Source organism: Trachemys scripta, chromosome 3 (assembly GCF_013100865.1).
Source record: "Trachemys scripta elegans isolate TJP31775 chromosome 3, CAS_Tse_1.0, whole genome shotgun sequence".
NCBI classification, from domain to species: Eukaryota; Metazoa; Chordata; order Testudines; family Emydidae; genus Trachemys; species Trachemys scripta.
The window spans coordinates 158,166,537-158,182,492 of NC_048300.1; the positions used below are offsets into that span (position 1 = coordinate 158,166,537).

Here is a 15,956-nt window from a genome sequence, read left to right on the forward strand (position 1 = left end):
TTCTTCCTCAGGAGACCTTGGCTCTACTCCCCCTGTGGATTTGACTTTGAGCAAGCCATGTAACTTCTCTTTGCTTCAGTCCCCCTGTTTGTAACACTTGGGATAGTTGTGATACTTATCCTCTTTTATGTAACACTTTGTGCCCTGTAGATAAAAAGTGCTACATAAGAGCTAAGTAGTATTGTTTAATTGTTGTCTGTCTTTGCCCACTGCTCTTATAATTGGGAAGTTGGTATAAATTAAATGGGAGTATATATGTGGAGGAGATGACCGTGACATTTAATATATATAACAATGAGGGCACCTCAGGAAACTAAAGACTTACAGCTATGTAAAACCCTTGGTTTTGGCTTTTGTTATGGACTGTAACCAGGTTCCTGAGGATTGCCAGTCTTTTGGTGTCTTTTTGGGCCAAATTACACAAGCCTGAGCTGGATTTTGATCAAACCTTTGGTCAACTTATGGTTTTAGGCAGGACTTATTCAAAACTTGGTTTTGATCTGAAACCAGGCAAAATTAGTGGGTGTTGGCTGACTTTCATTTGCAATTTTATGTTCATTTGAATGTACTAACTTGATTCTGAAACTCCGGGGCATAAACCCAAGTGGAGAAAAACGGAGGGGGGAGTGCACATGAACCAAAACTGCCAGCTGACTTTTCCTATTTCTGCTAAGGATAGAATGAGCCAAGTAATTTTGTTCCATCCTACACTATAAAAATCACCATGTCCAGGGACTGATAACACCCGCACTTGTCTCATGACAAGGTTATAATATGGTCTAGTGTTGCAGAGTAGATAAGACCCAACTGTGTTCTAGAATTGTGCTATTGCCTGAGTCTAAACCCCCTGCACCCCTGGGTAACTTCACTGGTGTTTAAATAATCCTCCGTATGTGTAGAGCAATTTGTAGTATCAGGCGTTAGACTCTGCAGTGTTGTAGCCTGGTTCAGAAACAGAGGTAAAACAAGGCAAAGGACAATGATTTGGAACAAATATTTTATTAAATAAACTTTTGTCTCCTGCTTTATTTCACGAATTGTCTGTGAATAAGTTGTTTGCTGTGTTGGACCCAGGATATTAGAGAGACAAAGGGGGTGAAAGAATAAGCTGTGGCTAAACTTGAAAGCTTGTCTTTCACCAACAGAAGTTGGTCCAATTAAATATATTCCCTCATCCACCTTGTCGCTACAAACAAGCTGTCATTTTCTCAAATGGATTCATTATTCAGAACTATGTACTAAGTAACTTCTGCAAATAATATTTGGTCTGTAGCTTGTACTCAATGAGTCTGTTGTGAGTGTCTGATAATCAAAAGTTTGAGAAGTTTAAATTAGATACAGATGAACATAGCCTGTTTCCATTTCCTTATTGGATGAGAGTAACTCTTAAAATCAGTTAGGGTTTCAGATGCATGTGATTACAAATTCTTAATTTACTCTCTATTAATATTCTCTGTAACATATTTCAAATTTGCTGTATGGGGAAAATATTCCTGCTTTGGTTGCCTTCATATCTTTGTTGGATTTTGGCAAAAGACTGAGGCCCCAGAAGGGGCTGGCCACTGTAAAGTGGTTTAGAAGAAGGGCCTGGTCACTCCTATGGCAGGGTAGGCCAAACACAGGGGAAACTGAAGCAAAGTTGATGCAGCCAGAGGCCATGTTGGTGCAGCAGTTTTGCTACACCCATTTTCAAAAGTGACTTAAGCACTTAGAAGGCCAAGTCACATTGAGTTTCAATAAAACTTAGGCTTCTAGGGTCAAATTTTATAAAATATTTAGGCTCCTAAGACTACTGATAGACATGAATATTCAGATGGTGATTTCCTTCAGAAGGCGCCATGCTGTAATTTACAAATCCCTGCATTAGTGGAGATTAATTTGGCTCGTTTCTGACACTTATACCCAACTATTCCCCCCCCTTACAATTTTTGGCTTCACTTCTGCCCTTAATTATGCTTTAACCAAGGTTGCAAATATTTCACTGAGACAGAATTTAAATCTCTTGCATTGGTTAGGGACGCTGCTTGGTTTCACACACCCACACCCACTATCTTTATACAGACACAGATGCTTTTGATGAAAAACCTAATCTGAGACATGGTCAATTAAGCCTAGCAGTGAGATTGAGTTTCCAACTTCCAGATCATGCCTTGCAAAATCTGCTTTCCACAGTGGAAATGAAGTTTTGTTTCATGTACAGCGTGAGCTGCTGGAAAGTGTAGGAGGTTTATGCTTCAGTGTGTGCTGGGTCTCGAGGGGGATTTCCTGGGAACATCCTTATTAAATTATTATAACTTTGTGGTGAGATTTGCCTCACTAAGCATCAGTTGCCTACGTTTTTGGCACTCAACATAGGAAGTCAGGCTTTCAGCAGCTTACTGTGTCTTCAGTACTTTTCTTCAGTATGCAATTTTAAAAAATTATTCTGTGGAGGTAATAATGGCGCCTATTCTTGTAGTAGAAGCTGAGGGCATGTTGGATCTTTTGAAGTAGCCTCTAAACAAATCATCTAATCAATACAAAGTTGTAAAAAAGGAGAAGGCCTATTTCTATAAAAAGGGAAATATAGACAATCTGGGGAATTACAGACCAGTCAGATTAATTTCTGTACCCAGAAAGATAATGGAGCAAATAATTAATTAATCAATTTGCAAACATCTAGAAGATAAGGTGATAAGTGATAGTCAGCATGGATTTGTCAAGAACAAATCGTGTCAAACCAACCTGATAACTTTCTTTGACAGGGTAACAAGGCTTGTGGATAGGGGGGAAGTGGTAGACATGGTATATCTTGACTTCAGTAAAGCTTTTGATTCTGTCTTGCAAGACATTCTCATAAACAAACTAAGAAAATGATGGAGCTACTATAAGGTGGGTGCAAAACTGGTTAGAAAACCGTTCTCAGAGAGTAATTAACTGCAACAATGATATAATGGTATAGAGAGTACACTTATAAAGTTTGCAGATGGAAACCAAGCTGGGAGGGGTTGCGGGTGCTTTGGAGGATAGGATTAAAATTCCAAATGATATGGACAAACTGGGGAAATGGTCTGAAGTAAATAGGATGAAATTCAATAAGGACAAATGCAAAGTACTCCTCTTGGGAAGGAACAATCAGTTGCACACATACAAAATGGGAAATGACTGTCTAGGAAGGAGTACTGCAGAAAGGGATCTGGGGGTCATGGACCACAAGCTAAATATGAGTCAACAGTGTAATGCTGTTGCAAAAAAATGAACATCATTCTGGGATGTATTAGCAGGAATGTTGTAAGCAAGACACGAGAAGTAATTCTTCCGCACTACTCTGCACTGATTAGGCCTCAACGTGAGTATTGTGTCCAGTTCTGGGCATCGCATTTCAGGAAGGATGTGGACAAACTGGAATAAAATCAAGAGAAGAGTGACAAAAATGATTAAAGGTCTAGAAAACATGACCGGTGAGGGACGATTTGAAAAAATTGGGTCTGGAAAAGAAGACTGAAGGGCATATGATAACCATTTTCAAGTATGTAAAAGGTTGTTACAAGGAGGAGGGGAAAAATGGGCTTAAATTGCAGCAAGGATGGTTTAGTTTGGACATTAGGAAAAACTTCCTAACTGTCAGGGTGCTTAAGCGCTGGAATAAATTGCCTAGGGAGGTTGTGGAATCTCCATCATTGGAGATTTTTTAAGAGCAGGTTAGACAAACACCTGTCAGGGATGGTCTAGATAATACTTAGTCCTGCCATGAGTGCAGGGGACTGGAATAGATGTACTCTCAAGGTCCCTTCCAGTCCTATGATTGTTTCTGATTTCGAGAGGTGTCCTCTCTGGGGAAAACAGAGAAAAAAACATGGGGAATTAAAAGCAGCTCATCTGGATTGTTAGGCAATCTGCTCTAGTGTTATCTCCTTGTCAAGTCAGTTGACATACTTGAATCAGGCCCCAGAGCATACTGAAGGCATAGGAAAAACTCCATGGGCTTTGATCAGGGCCTAATACAATGGCTGAAGGATTGCATAACAGGGGATTTGGTGTGGAATGTGGCACTTTTCATAAGAACATAAGAATGGCCATACTGGGTCAGACCAAAGGTCCCTCCAGCCTAGTATCCTGTCTACTGACAGTGGCCAGTGCCAGGTGCCCCAGAGGGAGTCAACCTCACAGGAAATTATCAAGTGATCTTTCCTGCCATCCATCTCCACCCCCTGACAAACAAGAGGCTAAGGACACCTTTTCTTACCCATCCTGGGTAATAGCCATGAGTGGACTTAACCTCCATGAATTTAACTAGTTCTCTTTTAAACCCTGTTATAGTCCTAGCCTTCACAACCTCCCCAGGCAAGAAGTTTCACAGGTTGACTGTGCACTATGTGAAGAAGAACTTCCTTTTATTTGTTTTAAACCTGCTGCCCATTAATTTCATTTGGTGGCCCCTAGTTCTTATATTATGGGAACAAGTAAATAACTTGTCCTTATTCACTTTCTCCACACCACTCCATGATTTTATATACCTCTATCATATCCCCCCTTAGTCTCCTCTTTTCCAAGCTGAAAAGTCCTAACCTCTTTAATCTCGCCTCATATGGGACCGTTTCAAACCCCTAATCATTTCAGTTGCCCTTCTCTGAACCTTTTCTAATGCCAGTATATCTTTTTTGAGATGAGGAGACCACATCTGTATGCAGTATTCAGGATGTGGGTGTACCATGGATTTATATAAGGGCAATAAGATATTCTCCATCTTATTCTCTATCCCTTTTATAATGATTCCTAACATCCTGTTTGCTTTTTTTGACTGCCGCTGCACATTGCATAGACGTCTTCAGAGAACTATCCATGATGATTCCAAGATCTCTTTCCTGATTAGTTGTAGCTAAATTAGCCTCCATCATATTGTATGTATAGTTGGGGTTATTTTTTCCAATGTGCATTACTTTACATTTATCCATATTAAATTTCATTTGCCATTTTCTTGCCCAATCACTTGGTTTTGTGAGATCGTTTTCCAGTTCTTCATAGTCTTCTTTGGTCTTAACTATCTTGAGCAGTTTAGTATCATCTGCAAACTTTGCCACCTCACTGTTTACCCCTTTCTCCAGATCATTTATGAATAAGTTGAATAGGATTGGTTCTAGGACTGACCCTTGGGGAACACCACTAGTTACCCTTCTCCATTCTGAAAATTTACCATTTATTCCTACCCTTTGTTCCCTGTCTTTTAATCAGTTCTCAGTCCATGAAAGGATCTTCCCTCTGATCCCACGACAACTTAATTTATGTAAGAGCCTTTGGTGAGAGACCTTGTCAAAGGCTTTCTGGAAATCTAAGTACACTATGTCCACTGGATCCCCTTTGTCCACATGTTTGTTGACCCCTTCAAAGAACTCTAATAGATTATCAAGACATGATTTCCTTTTACAGAAACCATGTTGACTTTTTCCCAACAAGTTATGTTGTTCTAGGTGTCTGACAATTTTATTCTTTACTATTGTTTCAACTAATTTGCCCAGTACTGACGTTAGGCTTACCGGTCTGTAATTGCTGGGATCACCTCTAGAGCCCTTTTAAAATATTGGCGTTACATTAGCTATCTTCCAGTTACTGAGGACAGAAGCTGATTTAAAGGACAGGTTACAAACCATAGTTAATAGTTCCGCAATTTCACATTTGAGTTCTTTCAGAACTCCTGGGTGAATGCCATCTGGTCCTGGTGACTTGCTACTGTTAAGTTTATCAATTAATTCCAAAGCCTCCTCTAATAACACTTCAATCTGTGACAATTCCTCAGATTTGTCACCTACAAAGGATGGCTCAGGTTTAGGAATCTCCCTAACATCCCAGTCGTGAAGACTGAAGCAAAGAATTCATTTAGTTTCTCCACAATGACTTTATCATCTTTAAGTGCTCCTTTTATATCTTGATCGTCCAGGGGCCCCACTGGTTGTTTACCAGGCTTCCTGCTTCTGATGTACTTAAAAAACATTTTATTACCTTTTGAATTTTTGGCTAGCTGTTCTTCAAACTCCTTTTTGGCTTTTCTTATTACATTTTTACACTTAATTTGGCAATGTTTATGCTCTTTTCTATTTACCTCACTAGGATTTGACTTCCATTTTTTAAATGATACCTTTTTACCTTTCACTGCTTCAGCCATGGTGGCTCTTCTTTAGTTCTTTTACTGTGTTTTTTTTTTTTTTTTATTTGGGGTATACATTTAAGTTGGGCCTCTGTTTGGCGAGTACCTACATCCCCACATGATTCTTTAGAAGCATAAATAAAATGACATGGTAGTGTCTGCCCTGCTTCCTAATAGACTTCCACTTTGAAAGCCACCACTTCTACAGTCTAAGTCTCTTCTTGGTGCCCAAGAAGTGAAGAGACAAGATGACTTAGGGCTTGTCTATGCTTACCGGGGGATCGATGAGTGGCGATCAACACATCTGCGGTCGATTTAGTGGGTCTTCACTAGATCCGCTAAATTGACCGCAGATTGCTCTCCCATTGACTCCTGTACTCCACCGGATTGAGAAGAGTAGTGGGACCCGACATTGTGTAGTGTGGACCCCCCAGTAAGTAGATCTAAGCTACGTCAAATTGAATTACACTATTCACATGACTCAATTTGTGTAGCTTAGCTCAAATTTCACCTGTAGTGTAGACAAGGCCTTAGCTACTCCCTCATCTTTACTGGTAGCCCTTCTAGGCAGAGATGAGGCATACTGCTATGGCAGTATGAGGAAGCCACTGGCTGTACTGTACCATCTGTTTGGTGAAAAATTAAAAAAAAAAAAAATCTCTAAGGATGACCCTTCCAGAGCACTCCATTTACTAAAAATATTGTGGGCAATTGCAAACTATCCTAATTTTGTTATAAAGCAATTTAATAGCAGAGTCAGATTTGTGATAGCACAAAATTCAGTGTGGGGTGGGGATCTATGCTTGTGTAACCTTTCGGGGGACTAGAGTTCACTTCATTGCCCTTCTTCAGTGCCTAAAAAAGCCCAACTCCCATAGAAATGAGCTGGAGACCCAGAGTTCAGTCTCTAAGGATTTTCAGCCAGGATTGCACAGGGTCAGCCTCCCCACATTCAAGTCCCAGAAGGAACTAAAGAAATGAATTTAATTAAATAACTTTATAAAATCTTATGATAAAGAAACAAATAATTATTTTTTTACAGCATAACATGGCTATTTTATAATCCAGACATCTTCAGTTATACACAAATATAGAAAACTAATTAAAATCTGAACAGTTCAGTCCCCACAGAAAACACAGTGAGAAGAAACTGAGAGTTCCCAAAAGCTTAGGTTTAGTTCAGTCTCAGTCTTTGATCACCAAATCTATACAGTCTGCTGAGTCTAAAACAACATCTTCACTCCACTTGCTTGTTGGACTACATGCAGACTCTTCCTCTGCTGAAATCACTGCTAGCCAGTCAGCTAACTGATGAACCAACCACTCAGTTTAGTGTATAGATTTAAAGAAAACCCTGTTACAAGAAAATACAAAACTGAGAATAGCAAAATATAAATGACTTTCCCCTACTACATTTAAATAAAACTTGGCAAATCAAACTAGTTGAGACCGTTTAACTAGAACAGTTTGGCTAAAATCAAAACAACATTCAAAGCATACAATTAAAATAGAAGTTATTTTCCTTCCCGATTTCCCCTTGCTTCCCTGGTAGAGGGTTAACAATATCACTGACCTGCTGCAAAATGCTTCAGAGTTAGGGACAACAGCCTGCTTTCTCCCAGCTCACACAGGACACATGGCCCTTTGTAAAGCAGCTGCCCTGACCGCTTGTCCTCATGGAGTCTGACCCCAGCAACAGGAAACCTATTGGAGTATTCTCAAAACTACCACAGCCAATTCCAGAAACTTCTGGATGTGGCGTGCTAAATCTGCCTAGCAACAATGACCCAGACACAACTGACTCCTACCTCCCTGACCCTCATCCATGGGCCTCTTAAAGAGATATCTCCCTATTAGGCACATGGGTTACACTTGTATCCAGAGTTTCCACCTGTCGCTGTCTGAAGGAGTGAATTAGTATTGCCTTCACTATGGGCATGGGAGAAAAGCTCATAACATAAATGTTACGGAAGAACTAATTATCTCCTCTTAGTCTTCTTTGGCTGTCCTGAGCCTTTGCTCTTACACACACAAACTGGCCCATTAAACTCAATGGCACTACAAGTGAAGACTGTGTGAGCCCTTCATAGCAACTCTTGCCTTCTTGTCTTGCTGATTTGTTTACAAAATAATACAAATGGTTGAAGGATTGTAGTACACATCTGAGTGGAAGATGAAACTATGTGGGGTGTAGGGATTTTTTTTTTTTTTTGGCCACTGTTTCTGGAAGTTCTCAACCTCTGATGTTGTCCCATCTATGTGCTGATTTTCAGTCCAGACATTGTATACTTGTTGTACTTGAGCTTTGAGTTCAATTTGGGATTTTCCCTAATGGACAATAACTTTTAACAAGTCTGACATTGTTCAGATTCCTGTTTCCAACTTTTGTAGATGCTCCAGCTTTCTCAGCATTCTTGTCAAGATGTTTTTCAGGATAAAAGGGAAATGATTAAAGTAATAAAACTGACAGATTTTGTTCCAATTTTAGTAAACTTTTAATGAACTCTGATTCATGGAAAAGTTTTCATAAGTTATGTGGAAAGGTGGACTAAATGCTTTAGATTAATTATTTAACTTGCTCTTTTGAGATTCCTTATCTGAGACTTCCTTGTTCCTGGTGGGGTTCCAACTATCAGATACATTGGGCAACACACAAGGAGTTAATCCAGTTTTATGTTATGTGTTCTGGATATAAAGATTCTGATGTCAACATTCATGCATTCCTATTTCTATAAGGAGGTACTTCACCTGTTTCTCTCATCTTCCATTGGTTTCCTTTCTCATTGCCAAGAAACGTATTTTATTCAAAGGGACCACTAATTCCTGCCTAACACAATTATTTTGCCTAGCTAAATTTTTGGACCCTCTTAATAAAATGGAAAGAAATCTTGGCAGTAAACAAGGTAGATCTTGAATTACTTGAATGGATCCACTTTTACACTCCTTTTAAAAGACTAAAGAAATATTTCAAACAAGTTTAAAGAGAGATTAGGACTTTTGATACAAATATAATGTTATGCTGTGATTGGGTATAGAAAGTAAAATGCAACATAAATGTCTTACTATCAAGTATAAGTAGCTTTGTTTTTATTATTCTTAGTGGTATTTTCTCTCTTTCCCTTATGATGGAGTGTGACTTGTCTGCACTTAGGCAGCTCAGTTGACTCTGGCTTTGGTTTGTTTATTTTGTTATGTGGTTCTAAGTCCAAAGTGGATGTAAAATATTATTCAGATGTTTAGTTAGTTTGTTTAGTTCAAATTATTTTAAAATGGATCAAGGGCAATGTTTCATGTTTGGTGTAATATTTGGTAATTACAACCAAAATAGCACATAGTACTGTGTTTTATCCTCTGACATGTTGAGTATACTTAACTCCCAATGAGCCAAGGTTAGTGTTAATAAAGTAGTAGGGTTTATGACTAGATCTCTTTGAAACTGGATAGTTTCCGTTCATGGGAATTTGTGTGAATGTTTTCTTTTGTTCTAATGCAGGTGATTTCACAACAATCCATCTGCTTTAAATTTCAGAAAGTGAAACGTAGTGGAAACTGCAGAGATTCACCTGGCTTCAGTTTGAATCCATAACTCAATCTTGGTCTGTTCAAAACTAGGGCTAATTTTCTGAGAACTTTAGCAAAGATCATCCAAGCCTTTCCATTAACCTGGGTGAGATTTTTTATTCAAAATGAAACTTGAAACTAGGTGGCTGCTCACAGAATGGAAACTTAACACTGTTGTAACTGTGATTCTTGGGAAGGTGTGAAAAGAGGAGAAACTGAAGGCTTTGCCACTTATTTTTTACCAAATGAAGTAGTAGTACTGATATGTATCACTTGCTATGATAGATCACAAATGTTATACAATGAAGAGCCATATGGTAAATTTGCTTTGTTCCTCTTTTTGCCTTCTAATGAAGCTTTCTGAGCCTCTCTCTACCACAGAAAAAAAGAAATGGGCAGATAGCCAGACCTTAGATGATATTTGAAGAGTATGTACGTGTGTCTGATTGACTTACATTGCACTTACCTCGGTGGGCCCCATGAAGACTTCAGAGGTAGCCTAGAGCTGAAATATCTCCGAGGATCTGGGCTCAAGTCACTTTCTGAAGATTTGGTACGGGGGGAAAAATCCAAACAAGACACTTGTTATGGGCAAGGTGCTTTCTGCTTTGCGTGGTCCTATTGACTTTTTTGCAACTACTCCAGGAGATAAACGCTACTGCAGGGGCGGGCAAACTTTTTGGCCTGAGGGCCGCATTGGGTTTCATAAATTGTATGGAGGGCCAGTTAGGGGAGGAGGTCATAGCCTGGCCCCCACCTCCTATCTGCCCCCCCCCCCGGACTCCTGCCCCATCCAACCCACCCGTTCCCTGACGGCCACTCTGGGTCCCCTGCCCCATCCACACACCCCTGCTCTCCGTCCCTTGACCGCCCCTGGACTCCTGCCACCCCATCCAACCCCTCCTTTCCTGACGGCCCCCCCCCGGGATCCGTGCCCCATCCAACCACTCCTTCTCCCTGTCCCCTGACTGCCCCTGGAACCCCTGCCCCGGACTGCCCCCCCCCCGGACCCGTGCCCCCATTCAACCCCTATTTCACTCCCGACCACCCTGATCCCTATCCACACCTCTGCCCCCGACCACCACCCCGAACTCCCCTGCCCTCTCTCCAACCCCCCCTTCTCCCTGCCCCCTTACCGCGCTGCCTAGAGCACCGGTGTCTAGCAGTGCTACAGCCATGCCGCCCGGCTGGAGCCGGGCCACGCCGCCGCCACCATGCAGCACAGAGCACTGGGGCAGGCCCCGGCTCTGCGGCTGTGCTGCCCCAGGATCTCACAGCCCCGCCGCCCAGAGCATTGCGCCGGCGGCGGAGCGACCAAGCTGAGGCTGCGGGGGAGTGGGGACAGCAGGGGAGGGGCCGGGGACTAGCCTCCCCGGCCAGGATCTTGGGGGCCAGGCAGGACAGTCTTGCAGGCCGGATGTGGCCGTGGACCATAGTTTGCCCACCTCTGCACTACTGCCTCGTGGGAGAGTGTTCTCAGGATCAGGCACGTCATATATACTCAAAATAATAACTGTAGATTTTCATTGTTTTATCATTTTATTGGTAGTGTTTAACAAAATGAACTAGGCTTTTGCAGGCTCTTCCTCTTTTTATTTGAAAACAAACTGAAATATATCACACGTTTAGAGGGGCCTTAACAAATGCACATTTTCCACACACAAAACAAAACTACATGTGATGTTGCTCTCTGACTCAAATAATACAAATTAAGTTGTAATATGATATTTTATCTTTAATATATAGACTTTGGGTTCATGATTTCATTTTGTTTGTAAGCTGGAGTCCAACCTGCAATTGTTTTGTCTGAAGTAATCGGAGCTCAGATTTTGAAAAATTGGAATCTCAAGCTGGGCTCCGAGAATCGTATTTTGGCACTCGGCAGTACCAGTTTTTTTTTTTTTAAATGGGATCTGCTGACTGCTGCTCAGCACTTCTAAAAACCAGGCCCTTATTTTGATGTGAAAATATGGCTATAGGAACCTAGCCTTAGATTCCAGTTTTTGAAAATCTTGGCTCAAAATGTTGGAAAAGAAATTTGTGTCCAGTAGACAGCAAAGCTATTTGACCAAACACAAGACCATGTTCCCATAAGAATGGTCCCAAAGAAGGTTTAGGGTACATATAGGCTCATATGTAATCTCTCCAATCAAATTAAGTCAGTTTAAGACTTTCTCAAGGCATCTGTACATGAAACTAACATTTTCCAAACTTGTCATATATTTTTCTGTCAAAGGCAGCTTTTAAGAAGCAATAATCATTTCTATTGTGCCAAAAAATCAGAACATTTCTTTTCACTTGGATGTGAAGACTAAATGAAATATTTATGTGGACAAGTGTTTGTCTCCACCATATCAGCTCCTTTTGCCACTTCCTTTTATGTTGTTGACTAGTTAAAAAGTCAACCTTTGCTGAAAAGATACCACCCAGTTACCGCAGATATACATATGTCATATTTTACGTATAGAGGAAAAATGTTTTATTTTAGCTACAATTGTGTTTGCCAATGCTGATGTATTAATGGCAACCACTGAATTTAGAGGGGAGTGGACTATAGTTTGCATTGGGCTGCAGCCAGGAAATTGAAGGGGAGATTGAGGCTCAGGTCTTCAAAGATATTTAGGTGCCTAACTCCCATTGATACCTTTGGGCCAAAGTCTCACTTCATGAATGACTTCTTTTGTGCACTCACATAATGTACCATATTTAAAGGAACCACTTTGAACTCTTCTGCAGGTGATGGGGAATTTAGAATGTTGTAAGTAGAGTGGGGGTGACAGGGAGGAAAGATTCCTGTGGACTGTGCTGGATTTAATTAACTAGAAATCTTACTGCATTTTAGATATGTTTTAGACTTTGTCTACTGCCATGATTGATACCAACCTAGAAGGTCAGAGTGCAACAAACTGCAGTCAATGCTATTTAACTTTGTCTCACACAGCCATTCGCAAAGGTCAGCTTTCCTTATTCCCTTTATAGAAGAGTAGTAATCATTCTGTTGGTCTTACCACATGATAGCTGAAAGGAAAGCCATTGTTTACAGATAACTTTGTAGGGAAGGATCTGGAGTTTACCTTCAATGCTCCTAGTATAAGAGCAGTCAGAATAGTCATAATCTATAAACAAGAAATCATTATTAGGAACATTATAGACCACAAATCCTTTTCTAAAAATGCACATTTGAATTCCCCTCCACCCCCAATGTTACATATTTGACTTCATCATGGCTGAACATGTGATTTCTGAAATAAATACTATATCACACTGTGGTATTTTTTTGAATTAGGAAATGTTGGGTTTTTTTGTACAGCAAATCATCAGGTTTCATGTGCCAATATTAGCACTGGTTACATCATTTTGCCACGATGCAGAGTGGTAAACAACGCAATTCTATGATTTAAAATGAAAAAAAAAACACCCTCTCTTTAGATGCTCATTTTGTACAAAATGAATCTGATCCTAATAAGCTTTGGTAAATAACAGTGATGTGAATGTTGAGCTATTCTAGGTAAATGCCATGTTGTGAACACCACCTGCCAATGTGTTTAATGAATAAATAGTCTAGATACTTTCCACTTCTGATACCTAACTAGTCAGACATCCTCCACTTCTGATCTTAACTAGTGACAGGGATATTTCTGACAACAAGCTGAACTGTATTATCTAGTTATAGCAGAAGCTGAACCTTTTGGAAGGTGGACTAGATCTACTGAGATACTGACATTGCTATATAAGAGTTAGATATATATGTTAAAGAAAAGTGCATTGCATATGATTGTTTTATTGTAAGTTGCAGTGAAGTAGAAGATGGAATTTTATTGAGTTAGATCAAAAGTAAGGTAATGTTACATTATGGACTGAACAGAATGGTGAGAGATGACTGAATTCAAGTGATAGACATGCAGTCAACTGCTATTACATCATCCATACAAGTAAATTTAGTACACTTCTTCACTTAACTTTATGTTGAGACATTTTTCTTTTGTGGTTATTTGATGACTGATCTGATGTGGGTGAAAACTTCTACAAGTTGCAAACATATATTGTCTTTTTTGTTGTTGTTCAGTTACTTTTTTCTGTTTATGGGCTCTCTTGCTAGTATGTTTGACTATGGTAATGAGTGAATTAGGTTAGGAAAAGGTATCTCTGTAAGTGAATATTCTGCACATCATAGAAAAATCCATAGACTTTACAAAACTATCAATTTCTTCAATTTGTATCTCAATTTATAGCATCACTGGAAGTCCAGGGTGTTTCTTTGAGATTAATATTTTGTATGTTATGCCTTAAATAATATACCTTACATTACTCTGTTACAACTGAAATAGTTGTGACCTGCTTTTTTAATACTAGAAATTGGTTAGAGTTGCAATACCAAATACCTATTATCCTCATAAGTGATTATTTTAAAAATACACTGAATATCCAGGCTGAGAGAAGATTGACAATGTTGTGTCCCCAAACATAGTAGCATCTAACCATGATTTTTATGGTGCAGCTGAATTCATGTAACTACAGACAGCAGCCCTTTTTTGGATAATATAGTATAAAAGACATGGCAGCACCAATTGCTTGTCTAGAAGGCACAGCTGACACAATGTGGGGTATACTTCTACATTGCCTTTCACCCCGAGCAGTCTCTCACACCTCTGCAAAGTTAGTGTCAAATATTACCAAATCAGAATTTTCCACTCCACCATGCCACTGCATTTTACATCTTCTTTGCACAAACATAAACAACCACAGGCAAGGCAGTGTTATATTGGATTCATTATTAATTCCTTAACATCCTTCACTTAAACTCTGCATGTTTTCTTCTCAAGAGGTACTATTACACTAAAGTATAGAGATAGGAGCCAGAAATTTTTTTTAAGGACAATAGACTCTTTAGAGACAATAGCTGTGTTAGTCGGTATCCACAAAAACAATGAGGAGTCCAGTGGCACCTTAAAGCCTAACAGATTTATTTGGGCATAAGCTTTCGTGGGTAAAATACCTCACTTCTTCAGATGCATGGAGTGAATGTTACAGACGCAGGCATTATATAATGACACATGAAGAGAAGGGAGTTACCTCACAAGTGGAGAACCATGTTGACCGGGCCAATTTGATCAGGGTGGAGTAGTCCATTCCCAATAATAGATGAGGAGGTGTCAATTCCAGGACAGGCAAAGCTGCTTTTGCAATGAGCCAGCCACTCCCGGTCCCTATTCAAGCCCAAATTAACAGTGTTAAATTTGCAAATGAATTTTAGTTCTGCTGTTTCTCTTTGAAGTCTGTTTCTGAAGTTTTTTTGTTCAAGAATAGTTACTTTTAAATCTGTTATAGAATGTCCAGGGAGGTTGAAGGGTTCACCTACTGGTTTTTGAATGTTATGATTCCTGATGTCCTATTTGTGTCCATTTCTTCTTTTACGTAGGGACTGTCTGGTTTGGCCAATGTACATGACAGAGGGGCATTGCTGGCACATGATGGCATATATAATATTAGTAAACGTGCAGGTGAATGAGCCCTCGATGGTGTGGCTGATGTGGTTGGGTCCTCTGATGGTGTCGCTAGAGGACATGCAATGCATATTTTAATAACTATTTTGAAACTTGAAAATGAGGGGTTATTTTCCCTCTACGGGAAACAACACAAAGCAAAATATGCAAACATTAAAATGCATATTTAGTACATTTATAATAAAATCTATGAACGTAGGGCTAGCTCTGCCATCAAAAGAGCTAACTCCACCTGATTTCAGTGGGAGTTGTTGATTGCATAACTGAAGGCAAAATTGGGTCAAATATTTTAATTAATTGCTGCACAGAGGGAAAGGCACAATAAAATTTATATTTAGTTTTCAAATAAAATGAACTATGGTACAACAGGGAATTTATTGGAAAATATTTCTAAGTGTTCAGGGCAATCCTAACCTCCCATCCATATGGTGAATATATGTGTACACTGGCTTAGAGATGATGTTTCCACTGTCCTGACATATAAGGGTGTTGTATTAAAATGCATTTTTCTGCTGTTTAGTGCATTTATTTTTTACAAAGAAGTCCAAAGCTCTTAGTTTATGGCTCAACTAAATGATTATCACATTAGCTACCATAGTAGTAAAATAGGAGAACAGTATTCACTGGAGCTGGGTTCATAAGCGCAATTTTTTTTCAAGATTTAATATTAAGTTATTGGGGCAAAAGAACTTGAAGCAGAAGATCTGTTTGCTGATATGTGGAAAAGTGGCAGAAAAAAACAAAAACAAAGGAAGTCTCTTGAAGTTGGA

General features: G+C 39.7%; 1 long non-coding RNA gene across 1 annotated transcript; it reads right to left on the reverse strand.

Moving 5' to 3' along the window:
• Positions 1–7,133: 7,133 nt before the first annotated feature.
• LOC117875215 lies at positions 7,134–14,795 on the reverse strand. Its single transcript, XR_004645216.1, has 4 exons — positions 14,756–14,795; positions 12,691–12,798; positions 10,149–10,224; positions 7,134–8,534 (listed from the first exon to the last, which is right to left on the reverse strand). It is a non-coding gene; the product is annotated as an uncharacterized LOC117875215 (long non-coding RNA).
• Positions 14,796–15,956: the final 1,161 nt, after the last annotated feature.